The 17,457-nt window shown below is 42.5% G+C and overlaps 1 protein-coding gene across 3 annotated transcripts in view; it reads left to right on the top strand.

Annotated features, from left to right (window-relative positions):
• Positions 1-17,457, top strand: part of LOC131188630 (transient receptor potential cation channel subfamily V member 2-like) — an 89,888-nt gene that overhangs the window by 19,833 nt on the left and 52,598 nt on the right. The window contains exon 1 of one of the 3 annotated variants that reach the window (XM_058164011.1): positions 1,044-1,063. The exons of the other annotated variants lie outside the window; for them this stretch is intronic. The gene's annotated coding sequence lies outside the window, so the exon portion shown is untranslated. Of the gene's footprint in view, positions 1-1,043; positions 1,064-17,457 lie in introns of those variants that run through there. 3 annotated transcript variants of the gene reach the window in all.

The raw sequence follows: 17,457 nt of genomic DNA, 5'->3' as shown, positions 1-17,457 counted from the left end.
CCCCACACCATATTACGATGCAAATGCTATGCCTGGCTTAAGTGCCTACAGCAGCACTCCAATTCCTTTCAATTGGAATTCCCACCTTGCAGGGAGTGCTCTCATCCTCCAGAGAACTAGGGATTTTGTCCTGCAAGGATTAAACCTGGGTGTCCCAAAAGAAAAAACAGTAAACTTCCACTGCATTCATCAGATCCTTCAAAAATCCCCCCACCCCTTTTTCTGAATCGTTTGAAGGATTGGTTTTGCAAAGTTTACTGACCAAAGTTTACTGATGATGTTTTGCTGAAAATAACTTTCGTGAGTCAAAGCACCTCCGACATAAGAAAGAAATTGCAAAACTACAAACCCCCCACCCCACTGCAGAGAACCGTAAGAAAGGAGAATGCAAAAGCAAACTGCTCTTTCAGCAGCTGCTTCCTGGAATCCCCAAAGAAGAGGGAGGGGAACTTCAGTTAACCCCTGGAGTACCTCCATCCATAGAGATCAATGTTGTCTTCAATTTGCCCATTGGAGGAGATAATGCCCTTTGAACAACAATGTCCCAGTTCAGTCACTGGGCGGGGAGGCTTCAGGCCAGAAACCCCAAAACCCTAGCTCCTTCACCCCTCACATCAGCCCAGACCCCTGAATTTTATTCTGAATTTTATTGATGGGGCTCTGGAGGGCAAATTGCTTCCCTCAGACTCTCTGATGGAGATAAAAGTAAGGAACAGATCTCACTCTTTTTAAGTAACACAAGCTACTTTCAGGGACCATCACTCAAGCGTTCCTTTCTAAATATTGCCACAATGTTTTGGGAAAATGTTTTGGGAAAGGATTCCCTAGCAAAGCTGGGAGCAATTGTAAAATGCACTCAGCAGGGAGTCCCCCTTAAAATTCCCCCAGGAGTTTTATCTGTTTCCTGGAAAAGTGAATGATCCTTAATAGCCCTGGCTCTAACAAGATAAACGCCCACAACACCCCAGGGCAGAGACATTCTACTGCTTAAAGAGGTGGATGCTGTTATGTGTGGTAAGAAGATCCAGGATCAATTTGGTGTGAGTTCTGCTAAAATTCTTGGGTATGCATGTAGAATTGAATGTGATTGAATTGATTGTGATTTGTATGGCCAGCTTGCAAATTACTTAAACTTCTAGTAGTGTAGATTTAGTAAATAGTTTGACATTGTTGAGGGAAATAAGTTTAGCAGAGTGATGGCTTTCCTTCACGGAAAAAACTGTTCTTGGGTCTAGTTATTCTGATGTGCAATGCTCTATAGTGTCGTTTTGATGGTAGGCAGGTGGGTAGGAAAGAAGGGAAGGGGAAGATAGGATAGGAGAAGGAGGGGAAGATAGAGGGTTGGAAAGGCTGGCAGCGAGAAGCCGGAAAGGAGAAAGAGAAGTAGGAAAAAGAAAGAGAGGAAGAATGAAGAAAGTGAGGAGGAGAAAGGATTAAGAAAGTAGAAGAAGGATGAGAAGGGTAGAAAGAATTACGGAAGGGAGTGGCCACCGAGCAGGCCCAATTGAGCATAATTTGATTATAGGATTGTTGGATAAGTGATTGTACTGTACTCTGGTTACATTTCTGGCCTGATTGTACATGTTTGCTGGTTCATTTGCTGAAAACTGATTCTTTAGCTTTTCAGAGTAGCTTCTTTTTGCTGCTCTTATCTCCCTTGTTAGTGCATTTCTGGCCTGATTGTACAGCATTTTATCACCTTTTCTGTAGGCTTCCTCTTTGGAATGACTTAGCTGCTTAAGTTTAGGTGTGAACCAAGGTTTGTTGTTACTGTATATTCGTAAGTTCTTTGTCAGTACACATAGGTCTTCACAGACGCTGACATATGATGTTACAGTCTCTGTGAGTACATCCAGGTCTGCAGTGGTATCTTCAAAATGTTCCAATCAGTAACTTTGTTTAGATCTCCCAAAATAATGGCCAGTGAATCAGGGAATTTGACTTCAGCCTCCGTGGTTTGGTCAGCTAGAAACTGCTCTCTGAGTTTTCCCACTTGAGGGGGAAGGATTTGAAGAGACAACTTCCCCAGGTCTGTAAACAGTTGTTTGATGGTGTGTGTGTGTGTGTATGTATGTGTGCAACCATTTCCAGACCTGCATAATAATTGTTGAGAGAGTGCAGCTTGTAAGAAAGCTCCCTGAGATAATTGTGATGCTTGATTTGCATGGAATGAAGCCTGATTGCAGTGTTAGAGAAACTCATTGAGAAGGTGTGAGATTTCTGTATTGTCTTTTGGATTTGCAAGAAGTGTGTGTGTGTGTGTTTGGATACATGAGAGAAATGGAGCAAGCAGCTTGACTGCTGCAATGAATTACTTTTGGAATTTTTTTCTAACCCTAGCCCTCACTGACTTATTCTAACCTTTACCCCCCCTCGCTCTCTTTTGAGCCAGGTTGGGAGGGGTGAGAGAAAGGGGGGCTGGACAACAGCCATTCCCCCCCCCCTCAGGGTGGACTTTTTGAAATTTTTTTTTTCTCTCTGTCATCTTAACTACCCTCCCCATTACTCCCTGTTGAGCCAGGGGAGGGGGTGGACGAAGGGGGAGAACCATTCACCCCCCCTCCATTTTTTTTTTCTCTGCTGAGCCTGTCTGAGAAGGGAGGGACAAATAGGCTCTTTGGAGCTTTGCTTTTCACTGATTTGGAATTTCTTCCTCTGCATAAAAGCCCTGCAGATATATTTTCTTTTCCACCCTGAAAACAATTTTGATTCTAATTTTTAACCCTGTATACAATTTTGATTTTGATTTTAATTTTAATTTTTCTTTTTTCTGGAAATGTTTGAGGTTTAAACTGCCTGATTAAACCTATACATTTATAAATGTTTTCAAAGCACACAGTTGACTAAAAATGTGTCATTTAGCTTTGTATTTTTGAAGCTGTTAACATACATAATAAGAGTTGGAAGGGACCCTTGGAGGTCTTCTAGTCCAACCCCTGCCCAGGCAGGAAACCCTACAGCATTTCAGACAAATGGCTATGTATGGGTGCATTTTTATTTTTTTATTTTATTTTTTAAGCAGAAATCTGTTTTTGTTTTTTAAATGCACTCAGATTTTCCACATAAAAAGACTTATCCATATGCTTATAAAATGCATTTTTTTGGAATCAGACACAAGGCGCCCCTTATTTGCTGTTTGTATTGTTTATTTTTATTTTTTTTTAGTAGCACAAGATGTGCCCTGTTTTAAGAACTATTTCAGAGTTAAGTTAGACAATTATAAGTTAGACAATAATGCTGGCAATCCTTATGATTTATATTGATATATTGACCATCAATTGTGTTGTAAATGTTGTACCTTGATGAACGCATCTTTTCTTTTATGTACACTGAGAGCATCTGCACCAAGACAAATTCCTTGTGTGTCCAATCACACTTGGCCAATAAAATTCTATTTATTTATTTATTACAAGATGTGGAAAGAAACTTAGAAGGATACTGGTGCTATGAAGAATTTAATTTGTTAAGTCAAGCTTTGAATTTGAAGCTTGAAGCACTAAAATAACGGTTTGATGATAGGAGTTAGGAGTTATAAAAGTATGAACAAGTAAGACAAATGGTGATTTTGCTAAGATATGATGTGATTTGTTTTTGGAAGTTTTTGATACTGTGGATTTGTTAGTGAACAACTTCCACACATGAATAAAAAGGGTGGGAGATGGGTTTTTGTTGATTGTTTGTCTTTTTCTCTGCCTTCCACATAGTATGTTTTTGTTGATTGTTTGTCTTTTTCTCTGTCTTCCACATAGTATGTTTTTGTTGATTGTTTGTCTTTCTCTCTGTCTTCCACATAGTATGTTTGTTAAAAAAACTGAGACTTGTGTGTAAACCACCTCCCCAAGTTGTGTCATTTCTTCTTTGTCTCTACTTTTGTGTGAGTATGAATTTTAAAAGTGCTGGGTTTAATGTTATTGTTTGTTGTTTCTTTTCAAGTTCTATCTGCAAGCTATCTATTCTCCTTTGGCCCCCTCCCTAATCCTCCAACAATGCCTTTTCTCACCTAGAAAGGGAGGAGGAGGGGACCCTTTCTCATGTCTTTTAGCCCTGCAGATGACTCAAACCTGTGGAAACCAAATACATGGGTCAAGATGCTTTCCCCAAAAGAGACATTCCATCTATTTGAGCCAGCCTCTACTGAAAGTCACCAAAAACACCAAAGTGGAGCAGAACTTCCCAATAAAGAAATGGACATGTAATGCTTGGACATGTAATGATCAAAAGACTCTTTTTCAATCCCAAAGTCACCAAAAACACCAAAGTGGAGCAGAACTTCCCAATAAAGAAATGGACATGTAATGCTTGGACATGTAATGATCAAAAGACTCTTTTTCAATCCCCAGATGGGGGAAGGGTGGCAATTCATTGTAAAGTTTTCTTTCTTGTTTTATATATTCATGTAAGGATTGTATTTGAGTAACTGTCACAGCAAGTCCTGAACACCTTAGATTTCTGCAAGCAGCAAGTCCTGAACACCTTAGATTTCTGTCAGGTGGAAGAGAAACTTGCTCCATGAAAGAACTCCACAAGTGCCAACTGATTCCTGGAGACCAACTGAGAATGAACATTTTCAAAAATGTGGTCATGTTGATGCATATGTTTTGTTTGGAATTTTTCTCTTTGCAGGAGAAACAAGTTTTGCCTTACTGACCTGATTGGTGGACTCTTTTACTCCATCTGAAGATTCAAAAGCAGCTGTGCAACCTTGCACTCTACAGATTGTGTTACTGAATGCTGTTGTTATTGATTGTACTTGTGAACTGCAACACTGTGATTGTTGAAACGTGCAAGGGATTGCTCCTATAGAAACCTGATCATTAGACCTAGGAGATATTGATATCATAGTCTCATCCATCATGATAGAAAGAATTCTATCGTTTGAGAAAAAGGGAGAAATGAAGGGAATGATAATGTAAGGAAATAGATATACTGAAATATTAGGATATTAGGATTAGTACTTGCTAATGATATTTGATGTCTTGTATACCTGCTTGGTCTCTTGTTTGTATAACTGCACATGGTAAATATCTGTTTCCCATAACACTGACACATATATTATGCCCTTTTGTAGTTAGAACATAAATATGCCATCATGGATGGTTATTGAGGTCACACTGGCTAAATTCCTGGATTATTATCACCCTGAAAATATATGGCATATGTCTCATCTTGAGAATATCTGGAAGGTATCAGAGTGATCTGTGGAATATACCTCATCTGGAGAGTATCTGGAAGGCATCAGAGCAATCAACATGCCATCTTTTGTTGTCTTAAATGGGGACTAATTGACTAATTAGAAAGACAAACGGAAAAGATAACACCACAGAAAGAAGTTAGATTACATGCAGTGACCTTTACTATTGTGTGACCCAATGTAAATCCAAAGTTAGATCACATTCACTGACTTTTACTATGTTTTACTATGAAGTAATTAAAATACCACAAAGATCTTTCTTGGGTATAAGAAAGAACACTGCTTTGTCTTGTGTGTGCAGAATTTCCCTCTCATGTCCCTTGTACGTGGGTTAGGAACTTCTTACCCAGAACTTTAACTTTGATCAAAGAATAAAAGTCTGTTTTTGTTCTCAAGCCTCCGTTTAAGTCATTATTTTGGTTCATTTTTGGCTTAAGCGTATTGCCAAAACCTTACATATTTGGCGCCAAAACGTGGGGCGAAGGCAATGCTTTTCTTCTAAGCGGCTACAATTTCGCTTTCCACAAGCTGAATCCCTTTGAGACTCAGCAACGGCCTTCACAACGGTGGACGGAAGAAACCGACAAGGACCAGCGGCGACGTCAAGAGCGCTCCCGGCAAGTTTCAGCCGGCGACTTCGACCTGGTCGAATGTTGGAAGACTCCGTTTCCATCCGGACCTGAACGCCAAAGAGGCTTGAACCTGGGAGTGGGGGAGATTATACTCTTCTAGGTGAGTAGAAATTTTTTTGGGGGGGGAGGTAAGAGGGGAGTGTTGCTTTGTGTGTGCGTGAATGAGAGGAGGGAAATTCCTACTAGAGGTTTGCCCTCCAAGTGAGTGCGGAGATCCAATTTGCGGTTCTGATTATTCGCGAGAATATCAGCCAGAGCGGATCGCTTTGAAAGGCGGGTGACTGTTGGAATAAAAAGTCTGCAGTGAAAGGATCGTTCTGGTCAAAACTCTGAGCTTGGAAGGGGAGCCCAAGAAATCCTTTTGAAAAAAGGAGAGTTTGCCAGTTCCGAGCCTAGGAAGTGCCCGAGAAAGCCCCTCACTGGACAAAAGCCCTTACTAAAAAGAGGGAGGGTTTTACTCAAAACCCCCTGACCAAAGAAGCCCGAGAAAGTCTCGAGGGAAGAGGCAGGTCTTTGGCCAAGAACTTGAGCTGTCCCGGCCCGAGTGAGGCAGACCCGAGCTTGAGTCAGGTAAAATCCTTACAAAAAAAAAAAAAAGAATAAAATATAAAAAAGAAAAAAGAAAAAGAAAAAATGGGCAACCATACTGGTAGCTTGTTTGGAACAAGTAACCTTGTTGGAAGAGTAGAACCATGTTCCCCTGTAAAGTGTATATTGATTCACTGGAACACGTTGAAACCCATCGTAACAACCAACATTGTTTTTAAAAGGAAAAGCTGAAAACCCTTTGTAAATTCATCTGGCCAACCTACTACATTGGTCCTAACGAAGGAACCTGGCCTCCAGAAGGAAGCCTTGATTTAGATTTCATCAAAAAGTTTACTGATTTTTTGGCTACCATCAGACGAACTGGAGAGGAACTCTATGTTGGTTTCTTTTAACCTCCTCTACCGGCCAGACATTCGGAGCATATGGGCTCAATCCAACACCCTCTTCTAGAATTTGCCCCCTTGTCACTTTTAAAAAAGGAAACAAACTGGCCAAAGTGACTGAAGAGGAAGAAGAGTTCCCCCCACCATATTACGCTGTTCCTCCTTCCCCTAATGCAGATGCTGCGCCCTTATTGGTGCAAACGCCTCCAGCAGCATCCCAGCCTGCCTCCCAGGAACAGGCAATCCCAACAGCACCTCAACCCGGTTTGCAAGAACCAGAGCTCCCATCGACACCACTGCTGTCCCAGCCTGTTTCACAGGATTCAACACCCCAAACAGCTCAATCTTTGTATCCGGAACTGTCTGCTCTAAGCCCCCCTCACACCAGGACTGGACTAACCTACATGCCTGCCAGTCTACCAGGTCCTTCAATCCTAGCCCCACGTTGGGCGCCAAATATGTAAGGTTTTGGCAATACGCTTAAGCCAAAAATGAACCAAAATAATGACTTAAACGGAGGCTTGAGAATGAATGCTGTTGTTATTGATTGTACTTGTGAACTGCAACACTGTGATTGTTGAAACGTGCAAGGGATTGCTCCTATAGAAACCTGATCATTAGACCTAGGAGATATTGATATCATAGTCCCCAAAAATTTTGAAGGTATAAGAATGCAATGGTTCAACATTTGAACTTTTCTTATGCATAGGATAAATGGGAGGAGCAGATGATGGTAAAAAAATCATACATTACCAGCAATTATGAACTGACACAACCTAGTAACCTATTTGAAAATAACTAGATTAGAATAGGTTATGGACGGATGTGGTAATTGGCATGCTCCAGATGGCTTATATTAGAAATTTTGCCTATGTGCAATTGCCTAGCCGCTGGAATAAAGCAATTTCTTTTTTATATATATACTGCCCACTCTGTGTACCTGTTTATGAGGAAGTAGACCAGAGAAAGATTGCTGGCCTCCAGAGTTCAGGTATAAGGCTGACCACCTGGGCAGAAGCTGGAATGTATGCTCATAGGAATGCTCCCATTTATATGCTGAATAGAATAAGGTTATTCACCATGATGGCATGCATACCATCATATTAATTCAAAAGGGAGGAATGAAGGGAACATATATACTAAAATACTAGAATTAGTAGGAAACTTGCTAATGATATTTGATGTCTTGGTCTCTTGTTTGTATAACTGCACATGGTAAATATCTGTTTCCCATAACACTGACATATATATATTGTGCCCTTTTGTGGTTAGAACATAAATATGCCATCATGGATGGTTATGGAGGTCACACTGACTAAATTCCTGAATTGTTACTGATACCTCATCCCACCAATGACAGTCTCTGGAAATTGTCAGAGTCCATCATTTGATCTCTCCCCACCCCACTCTGGCTGAGAACGTGTATGTCATCCTCCAGGAAATCAAGTGGTAATTAAGAAGACAAATGGAAAAGATAACACCACAGAAAGAAATCAGATTACATTCATTGACCCTTACTATTGTGTGACCCGATGTAAATCCAGAAGTTAGTTTACATTCACTGACTTATACTATGGGAACATGCAAACCAGATTCCAGAATACGCAGATGCCAGAGTTGAGGATTTATGACTTTTTGGGTATAAGAGGACATCGCTTTCTGTCATAGGTTCGTAGTTCTTCCTTGCATGTATGTATGCACCATTATGTGTTTGGAACAGCTAACCATTTAAGCTTGATCAAGATTAAATGCTATTTTACTCAAGCCTCTGTTTAAGTCTCTTGATTGGCAGGTATGAGCTTAGACATATTAATAAATGGACTTTACAGTAGGAAGAAAAGAGTCAGTTGCCATCAATCTTTTGATGGTAGGGACGGATATGTCGACCAGGGCCTCAAGGTCTCACCGTTGATGTGGATGTTCGCTGCTGACAGAAATCTCAAAATACAAATCCTTACATGAATACATAAAACAAGAAAGAACCAAACTGTCTTAAAAAGTCTTTTGATCGTTACATGTTTAAAAGACATGAGAAAGGGTCCCCTCCTCCTCCCTTTCTGGGTGAAAAAAGGCATTGTTGGAGGATTAGGGAGGGGGCCAAGGGGGAATAGATAGCTTGCATGTAGAACTGAAATAGAAACAACAAACATACAAATCTCAGTTTTGTTTTTTAACAAAGGTACTATGTGGAAGACAGAGAAAAAGACAATCAATCAATAAAGACCCAACTCCCACCCTTTTTATTTATGTGTGGAAGTTGGTCACTAACAAATCCATGCTATCAAAAACTTTCAAAAACAAATCACATTATATCTTAGCAAAATCACCATCTGTCTTACTTTGCTCATACTTTTCTAACTCCTCCTCCTAACTTGCAAAATCACACTTGCTATTTCAGCTCCATTATGCCTCAAGCTTAAAATTCAAAGCTTGACTCTCAGTACCAATATCTGAACATCCTCTTAACTCTCTCTTCACATCCTGTAACTTTCTAACGTATCTCTGAAATAGTTCCTAAAACAGGGCACATATTGTGCTGCTAAAAAAGAAAAAGAAACAATACAAACAGCAAATAAGGGTTTAAGCTGTTGGGTGAGTCAGTTTATGTGGAAAACCTGAGTGCATTTTCCAAAAAACAGATAAGAAGATAGCCATTTGTCTGAAATGCTATAGGGTTTCCTGCCTGGGCAGGGGGTTGGACTAGAAGACCTCCAAGGGTCCCCTCCAACTCTTGTGATGTATGTGAACAGCTTCAAAAATACAAAGCTAAATGAAACATTTTGAGTCAAACTCAGTGCTTTGAAAACATTTATAAATGTATAGGTTTAATCAGGCAGTTTAAACCTCAAAAAGTTCCAGAAAAAGGAAAATTAAAAATTAAAAGCAAAAGCAAAATTATATGCATGATTAAAAATTAAAATCAAAATTGTTTTCAGGGTTAAAAAGAAAATATGTCTGCATAATTTTTACATAGCTTTTTGCAAAAGCAATGCTTCCAAAAAGCCTAATTGTCCCTCCCTTCTCAGACAAGAAAGAAGAGAGAAAAAAAAATGGAGTGGGGGTGAATGGTTCTCCCCCGTAGCCCACCCTCTTCCCTGGCACTACAAGGAACGAAGGGGGGGGGGGTAGTTAAGATAAGCCAGCGAGGAGAGAGAGAAAAAAAAACTTTTAAAAATAGTCTGAGCTATCGCACCCATGGGGGAAAAGGAGGGGTGCTCTGGGGGAAGGGAGGCAGTGTCCAGTAGCTGAAAGGCAACAGGGAACTACAGCATTCTTTCTAGTTGAGGGATGGCTGAAGGGAACCGTCTTTAACCAAATACGGTCTGGTGTGTCTGGCTGGAACCCAAAGCACTCGGTCTGGCAGCTGGATGGCTGTGTAACCTCGACCCCAGGTGATGAGATCAGCAGGCCCTTTCCATGTCAGGTCAGGTAATTCGCGGTAGTATACCTGTGGTTTGGGTAGACCTGCAGATGGGGGAGGGGAAAATGTCGCTCTGCAGCGGTCGCGAGCGGCTGTCCAGTTAAGTTTAAAAAATTCAACACATATAAACAACGATTCAAGGTATCTTGCACTGCTGGGAGGCCAGGGGCATTTTTCCCCTGTTGTTTGGTGTATCGGTCAAGGGCTGTTTTTAATGTCTGGTTGGCGCGTTCTACCAGAGCTTGACCTTGGCTGTTGTATGGAATTCCGAATTTGTGAGTAATGTTCCACCGCCCGCAGAAGTCTGCAAATGCAGCACTGGTGTAGGCAGGACCATTATCTGTTTTTAGTTCTTTGGGGCATCCCAGCGATGCAAAGGTCCGAATACAATGATTGATTACATGTTTAGTGGCTTCTCCCCTTTGTGGGGTGGCCATGATGAAGCCTGAGAAGGTATCCACTGATACATGTAAGAATTTCCATGGAGCAAAGGATGGATATTGAGTAACATCCATTTGCCAAAGTTGACAGGCCACTGTTCCTCTGGGGTTGACCCCATCGGAAGAGAGTTACCTTGGCGGCTGCAGGTAGGGCATTGATGTATTATAGCAGATGCCTCAGCAACCGTTAAACCAAATTGTTTCATGAGCGCCCTTTTTTTTTTGTGAAAATAAGCGGGGCTGGCCCAGGGAGATTGGGGAGAGACAGAACAGATAGTGAAGTACTAACAGAGGCAGCGGCAGCTGCAGCATCGCCACATTATTGCCTTTTTGAAGTATACCAGGCAGAGGCTGGTGGCTTCGAATGTGTGAAACATGAAAAGGAAGATGTCGAGCAGAAATGAGTGTTTGTAGTTTGAGAAACAAAGATAGCAGTTCTGCATCGAGGGAGGGAGCCAGATATGACTCATAGAGAGAGCTAATAATTTGAGTGACATATAGACTGTCTAAGATGAGATTGAAAGGTTCATCAGAAAAGTTTTGAAAAGCCAATATAGAAGCAAAGAGTTCTGCTCTCTGGGCAGATTTTTGAGGAGGAGTAATTTTAGTGTACCACTGACCACCTTTCTGCCAAGCACAGGCACCATAAGACTTGCTGCCATCAGCAAAGACAGTGAGGGCATTAGGTAGTGGTTGGGGAGAGAAGGGGGAATTCCAGGAGAAAGGAATGGTTCTTAGAAGTAGCAGTCGTGGGTCTGGGGGCGGATGGCAGGAGACTTCTCCTGGCCATTCGGCAAGTGCAAATTGCAATTCATCAGAAACAGACAACAAAGATTCCCAAATAGACAAAGAAAAAGGAACATATAAAATAGATGGTTCTATTCCAGCGAGGAGTTTACTCCTAGATCTAATCTTTGTAATGAGCTGCGCTAATTGTGTAGGCTTTGGGGTTAAAGAAGTGCGAGAAGTGTGAGGAAGATGAAACCATTCTAGGATTAGAAGTTTCTCCTCCTTTTGAACTAATGCCCCAGTAGGGAGCATTACAGTGTTGACAATGAGCATGCCAAATGGGATGTTAGGAGCAAGTCTGTCTACCCATATGTATTTTAGGGTTAGATTGACTTGATGCATGGCATGCGTTTGTTGATCGGTCAGTTGTATACGGTCTGATGGTTGAGAGCCTTGTGTGAGGGCTGTGAACAGTGGAGATAATTGAGCAGTGGTTAGAGCTGTGTAAGAGCGAATCCAATTCAGTGTCCCCAAGTATTGCTGTAGCTGAACTAAAGTGGGCTTGTTTGAAAGGTAGAGGGTTGGCACATTTGGGGCCGCCGCTGACCTGAGAACCGTATATCCTAAATAAGAGAAAGGGGGGTGGGATTTAATTTTTTCTGGGGCAACAGTAAGGCCACCCTTCTGAAGGGTGTGTAAGAGTTTTGGCAATTGCTGTTTGACTGTGCCTAGGGGCCCAGGCGCAGCGACAAGAATGTCATCCATATAATGATACACAAGAAAAGAAGGGAGATTCAAAGATGAGAAATTGCGAAGAGGAAAGAAGCATAGAGGCAATATTTTTCCAATCTTCCGGAATCAATTCATGACCATTGGCCATGGAAGTAAGCAAACCCCTGGTATAAGGACTCTGAATCCCATATTCTGCCACTGCCCTTTTAAGATCTTTAACCATTTTGAAATCAAGGGGTTGATGACCTCGAATTTTTTGATTAGGATTTTGCGGGTCATCTATAAGGGCAACAGGAAACATTTGCAAATCCTCTAAGGAAAGGTCCCCCGTTGCCATCGCTCTCTTCAGTCCAGCTGCGAGAGCAGAATGAGACGAGGTCTCCCCGTCCGCAGTTGGCGGAGGCGGAGGGGGGGCAGATGGTGGAGATGTTTCAGTTAAAGAGGCAATGTTGGAACATTTTACCTCAAGAGATTTTTGCTGCGTGGAGGCATCCTCGTATGGAGGTGGAGATGCAGCGTTGAGCGCCATGGCATCGCTCGAATCTCTGATAGCCTTTTCATAAATCTCCAGGCTAATAACAATTACTTGACAAGTTACAATCAAATCATGATTGGCTTTAGGGGGGTCATTTAAATATTTCAATATGCGCCCATTTTTAGATGTAATATCCCTGAAGGGGATAGCTGGGATATTTTGCCAAATGAATTTCAATAATTTGACTAGATCATTTGCTGAAATTGAGGGTAAAGGTTTGCCATGGTTCATACAAATAATTTTGCAGCCTTAATAAGGTCTCCAAGTTCTTGAGGTGCGTAACCTGGCCCTTGGACAACCCATTCCCCATACTTACTAAGTCTTACGACTGCGGAGCGCCTCACTGGCGAAAGTACGGGGGCATCAAGGCGAACAACCAGAACCGGGGATCAAATCACGTGCGGGTCACCAGTTGTGGCTTTTCTCGCGCCAGCGGGCTCGCCACGAAGGGTCTGGGCAATCCCGCGCCAGACGGAGTGAGAAATGAATAAGCAGAGTCCAATTCTCCTCGGGTGAGCGAGCCCGAGCTAGCTCGAAACAACCCTTTTATTAAGATTAGGGGTTAGGGGTGGGTTACAGAAGGTAAGCAGGGGTGGTTACATATTAGCATATATTCAACACGTGAACACGTGACTGCAAGCACATCTACAAGCCTATGATTTTGGGAGAAAGATCATGATTCTTGGGAGGAGTTTTACCATGAAGTGGTTCTTTGTTCTCTGCTTTTTGCCTACGTGGTACAGCAAACAGAAATACATCTTGAGACATCCTGACTACATACTAATAAATCTCATATAATTGTGTGTAGGAGCAAACTTCTTTTGAAGCTCTGTGAAGCTGACCTTATCAGAGAAGGAATGTTCTGTGGCTATCTCAAAGGTGTTGATACATTTACTGGCAACCATCTTTGCAACCTTGGCATCAAACAGATTTCTGCTTACATGATAAAATTAGCCAAACTTACCTATGCTGATATTTTTGCACATAAGCAATTTCTTGCTCATGCTTATATTTACACATAAGTAATTTTATAAACAGTTTCATAAAGGGGTTCATATGGCATAATATCGCAACACGGTATCTTCCGTCTAGCTCCTCCCACAGCTTCCATACTGGGATCCTGACTTTTACTTTGAGACTGTTGCTCTTCTTTACGCTTAAGGGCTCCTCTTGTCACCCTTTGCTCTTGTGGTTCCTCTAATACTGGCAGCAATAAAGACTCTTGGATCACCACGCCTTCTTGAGTCTCTTGAAGTTTTTCTATCACTTCTATTTCGACTTTCAAAACTGTAGAAAGAAAATCCTTTGCCTTTAAAACAGTGTCAATTCTATATCTCCTTCCTTGATAGAATACTGTCAGTCCAACTGGCACCTCCCATCTAAATTGAATCTGATGTTTTTTAAGTTCTTGTGTAAAAAAAGCAAATTCCTTCCTGTTTCTTAACATCTTTGAAGGAATCTCTTTCAACACCTTCAACTCCTGTTCTCCAATTTTTAAAGTTGTCTGATATGAAACTTGCAGAATCTGATTTCTCATAGTCCTTTTCACAAAATAAACCACAATGTCCCGAGGAAGCTTTCTCTGTCTTGCAATCCAGGAATTAACTCTATATATTTTATCAATTTGGTAAGCTACCTCTTGGGGTTCCACTTCAATAAATTCAGCCAATGCTTCAGATATAATTTTTCTTAAGTCTTCTCCTCGCTCTTCTTGCATACCACGAATTCTAAGAGCTCCTTCCATAAGTTTATATTGTAATATCACAACCTGATCTTCATTTTGATCCACTTTTTTCTGAACACCTTTCATTTTGTCTTCTAAATACTTATTTGACTGAGAGATCTGTTCCATTTCCACTTCCAATCCCTCAATTTTTTTACTCAGTCCTTGAACTGCCATGAGAATATCTTCTCTTATTTTTGCATTAAAATTCTCCATCATCTCTTTTTGCCTATCTTCAGAAAGTTTTAATTGTTCTTTCAATATTTCCTCAAGACTTGGTTCAGATCCCCTTCTTCCAGAAGGTTTTAAAGGTTTAGCTGCCATTCTGTCTTCAAAAGAATCAGGAATTCAAACTTAATAACTCTCCTTCCCTCCTTTCAGTATAAAAAAACTCCGTTTGTAACAATCCACAAATAACGCTGCTTCATCGTACTAAAATTTTTTACTTTCACTTTCAGACGCCATTTTAAAAGTCAATTAATCAAAGACAAAGAAAGGTTTCAAGTTTCAAAAAGGGAGTCGGTACTTGCCGTGCTGATTCTTCATCAAAGATCGAACGCTTGTGAAATTCCCGTCTGCTTAGAAAATCAATCAATTTAATAAGTCGTTTAGAGCAGAAGCGACATTCCCACTCCTTTTTCCTGATAAAAACAGGAGCGTGCTGAAGTTGGAGGGAGTGGAATTCGGTGGGGTCATAAATCCAGGAAAATTCGCTCTTGAGAGCAAACCCCCTGTCAGACCTGCCACTCTTCCACAACTCTGATAACCTCTTTCACCCAGAGATTATGCTAAGCTCAGTGAACAGTGATTTTTTTTCTGTTTCACTGAGTTTTACAATCTTCTAACACGGAGTGCTCTGTTAGAGCACCCAGCAGGAGGGTGACGTCACTGGAGCCTCTAGTTTATTTAGATTTTTATACCACCCTTCTCCCGAAGGACTCAGGGTGGTTCACAGCCAAAGTAAAAACAATACAATATACATAGTAAAAACAATTATAAAAATCTTATTAAACATCAGGCCAGATTAAAACTATTAAGACCATAAAAACCCCAAATTAAATCAGAATATTAAAACTGCTAAAAATTTATTTTTAAAAATTTCTATGCCAGTCCTGCGCGAATAAATAGGTAGGTCTTCAAATCGCGGCGAAAGGTCCGAAGGTCAGGTAGTTCTCATAGTCCTGGGGGAAGTTCATTCCAGAGGGTGGGAGCCCCCACAGAGAAGGCCCTTCCCCTGGGGGCCGCCAGCCGACATTGTTTGGCAGATGGCACCCTGAGGAGTCCCTCTCTGTGAGAGCGCACGGGTCGGTGGGAGGTAATCGGTAGCAGTAGGCGGTCCCGTAAGTAACCCGGTCCTAAGCCATGGAGCGCTTTGAAGGTAGTAACCAAAACCTTGAAGTGCACCCGAAAGACCACAGGTAGCCAGTGCAATCTGCGCAGGAGCGGTGTTACATGGGAGCCACAAACGGCTCCCTCTATCACCCGCGCAGCTGCATTCTGAACCAACTAGAGCCTCCGGGTGCTCTTCAAGGGGAGCCCCATGTAGAGAGCATTGCAGTAATCCAAGCGAGAGGTAACCAGAGCATGAGTGACCGTGCATAGGGCATCCCGGTCCAGGAAGGGGCGCAACTGGCGAATCAGGCGAACCTGATAAAATGCTCTCCTGGAGATGGTCGTCAAGTGATCTTCAAAAGACAACCGCCCATCCAGGAGAACGCCCAAGTTGTGCACCCTTTCCATCGGGGCCAATGACTCGCCCCCAATAGTCAGCCGCGGCTGCGGCTGACTGTACCGGGGTGCCGGCATCCACAGCCACTCCGTCTTGGAGGGATTGAGCTTGAGCCTGTTTCTCTCCTTCCAGCCTCGTACGGCTTCCAGACACCAGGACAGTACTTCAACCGCTTCGTTGGGGTGGCCTGGGGTGGAGAAGTACAGCTGCGTATCATCAGCGTACAGTTGGTACCTCACCCCAAAACCACTGATGATCTCATCCAGTGGCTTCATATAGATGTTGAACAGGAGAGGCGAGAGAATCGACCCCTGCGGCACCCCACACATGAGGCGCCTCGCGGTCGATCTCTGCCCCCCTGCCAACATCGTCTGCAACCAGTCAGAGAGATAGGAGGAGAACCACCGATAAACGGTGCCTCCCACTCCCAAACTCTCCAGCCGGTGCAGCAGGATACCATGGTCAATGGTATCAAAAGCCGCTGAGAGGTCTAATAGGACCAGGGCTGAGGAATAACCCCTGTCCCTGGCCCTCCAGAGATCATCAACCAATGCAACCAAAGCTGTCTCCGTACTGTATCTGGGCCGAAAGCCGGACTGGAACGGGTCTAGATAGACAAGTTGTCTTGTGAATCGAGTGGTGTTTATGTTTCCTCTTGAAGGTTTTTTTACCCTCGGGCTGCAGTTGGGCGCTGTTGTGGGATGGGTGCTGGAGCCAAGCAGGCCGAAGCTCGGTGTCCTAATTTGCCACAGCGGTAGCATTTTATTATCGTCGATGATTGAAGGATTGAGGATGTTGCAGGTTTAGAGAGGGGAGGTCTTCGGGAAGGTTTTTCGTTAGAGTTGGGGGGGTGGGGGTTGATTTCTCTGTCCAGAGCTATGGATATGTTGTACCAGTTGTTCAATTGATCAGGTACTCCCGTATGTTACAGGCTTTTCTGACTTTTTGATTGATTGCTTCTTTGAAATAGTGGAGGAGAATGCGGTTTGGCCAATGGCTGAGGTTTCCTACTACTCGTCTAAAGTCCCATACAAATTCTTTTAAGAGTCTATTGCCTTGTTTCATTGTTTTTAAGGTGGCTTCGCTTTCTGCAATACGTTCCTCATCTTCGAATCTGGCTCTGAGCAGTGCCACAAATCCTGCAATATCATTTAATTCTGGAACATGTTCATTGTGGAGCTGGGCAATCCACTCAGAGGCCTCTCCCTCATTCATGCCATCGGAAATGGCATTTATCAAGTCTCTTTCCGATCGATATTGATGTCCAAATTGATCTATGTGAGCCCAGATTCTGCTGATGAAGTAAGCTAGTTTGTGTGGGGTGCCGTCAAAAGTTGCTTTGAAGAGAGATGGGGCTGGTGGGGGTAGAGGTGGGGGTGATGGCTGAGCTGCT

Source organism: Ahaetulla prasina, chromosome 1 (assembly GCF_028640845.1).
Source record: "Ahaetulla prasina isolate Xishuangbanna chromosome 1, ASM2864084v1, whole genome shotgun sequence".
Taxonomy (NCBI): domain Eukaryota; kingdom Metazoa; phylum Chordata; class Lepidosauria; order Squamata; family Colubridae; genus Ahaetulla; species Ahaetulla prasina.
Note: the sequence above shows the minus strand (reverse complement) of the source record. Positions and strands in the feature narration are given on the sequence as shown.